This window comes from Cicer arietinum, chromosome 1 (genome assembly GCF_000331145.2).
Source record: "Cicer arietinum cultivar CDC Frontier isolate Library 1 chromosome 1, Cicar.CDCFrontier_v2.0, whole genome shotgun sequence".
Taxonomy (NCBI): domain Eukaryota; kingdom Viridiplantae; phylum Streptophyta; class Magnoliopsida; order Fabales; family Fabaceae; genus Cicer; species Cicer arietinum.
In genome coordinates this window covers 43,860,131-43,861,979 of record NC_021160.2, presented here as the reverse complement: position 1 = coordinate 43,861,979, position 1,849 = coordinate 43,860,131, and positions in this window count along the sequence as shown.

Below are 1,849 nucleotides of genomic sequence, written 5' to 3'. Positions count from 1 at the left end.
ATATCACAACAATATTCTATACCACACATTTTATTATCACATCATATAAACTCGTCTAATCACAACAATATTCAATATCACAACAATATCAAATCATATAAACTCGTCTAAACATATACATAAAATTCATTCAACACACAATATCACAATAATATTATATACCACACAATGTGAAACTTTATAAATATTTCTATTTCACACAATGTGAAACTTTATAATATTATATACCACACGAAATTAAATCAATTAACACCTTATAAATATTTCTATTTCACACTTTATTCTCACAATTTTCATATTTGTATATTAATTAATTTATTCCTCAAAGGACTACTCCCATACGTAGCGAGCTCTGGATGAATTGTTAGGAAACAAGGTTTTCTCGTTCATCTCACAATATATTACATTCATGAATTCAAATGCTCTCTCACCCCTTACCTTATTTCGATGCTTTGACACGCTAATATGAACCCATAAGCAAATATCATTTGTTCTTTGACTCCTTGTCCTTCAATCGATCTAACTCGATATTTTATTGATAAACGTCAAAAATAAATTATAAAAACACACTATAAAATGGTCAATTTCAAAATTGAGTCAAGTAAACTTACCCTAAATCATAAAATAATAAGTGGATAATATGGCCACTACTCATATGGTTGTTTTGGTGTTAGTTTCACTCAAATTGGACTTATGTAAAAAACTAACGATGCAAAATAACGAATTCCATAAATGGAGAAGTTGAGTATTTGCGGAGAAATTGAGACAGTTAAAAATTTGAGAAAGTATGTTTAGTTGACTAACTAAATGAATGAATGAATATATTGAAATTCGGATAAACACAGAGAAAGTTGTTTTTTGGACAGTGATTGATGAACAATATCAATTTTCTTCCTTTTTCATTATTATCAATTTTAAATTGTTTCTATGATATTTCTTTGTCAATATTTGATAACAGTCCTCTTCTACATATATAAGGAATAGTTTTGAATTGTTAACTCTACTATCACTCTTACTGTACATCTCGTATTAATTATATACTCTTCATCAAATCAAATAATTGTTGTCTTCTTAAGCAGAAATGTTTTATCTTTCATTTTTTGGTGTCTTTCATTTTTTGGTGTCTTAGTTTGAAGAAGAAAGATGATAAGAAAAATGAAGAAACAAAGAAAAATATTAAGAAAAAAGAAGCCAAAGTATTGAAAGAAAACAATTGGATAGCGGCACATCTCTATGGAAAATGTAGGCAAGAAAACAAAATTTAATTGCAATTTTGGTTGAGTAATTTTCATGTTATCCTATTTTGAAAGTCAACAATTTTTAATCCCTCAATCAGATTTTTTTCACTAAAAATTATGATTTGATATATTTTAAATTATGTGATATATGATTTTATGATATAGAACTATTTAGATGGATTAGTTATTCATATATCATTAATTAAATTATAAAAATAAAATATTTCTGAATTTAAAAGTTTAGTTCTTAAAGATTTTTAATGCAATTTTATAGGTGTTAATAATTCTATATCATCATATCATATGCAACGTTATTTTAAACAATTCCAGAACGTTCTCATTTTTTCAAACTTTCTGAAGAAAGTTATGTTTTTCTTCCAGAACGTTCTTTTTTTCTAAAGAGCTTTTTGTTTTTAATTTTTTGAACTCTTTTCTTAAAATAACATGCATATTCCAGATGTCTAATTTTACTGCAATAAGAGCATCTTTTATTACCTTGGTCGTCCTTCTTTTTGGACACAATTTTTTTTTCATAAAGCTTTTCTTTTTGAGAAGTTTTAAAACGTAAATAATTTTTGTCATATATCTATTCTTCAATTAGCATGTTCTTT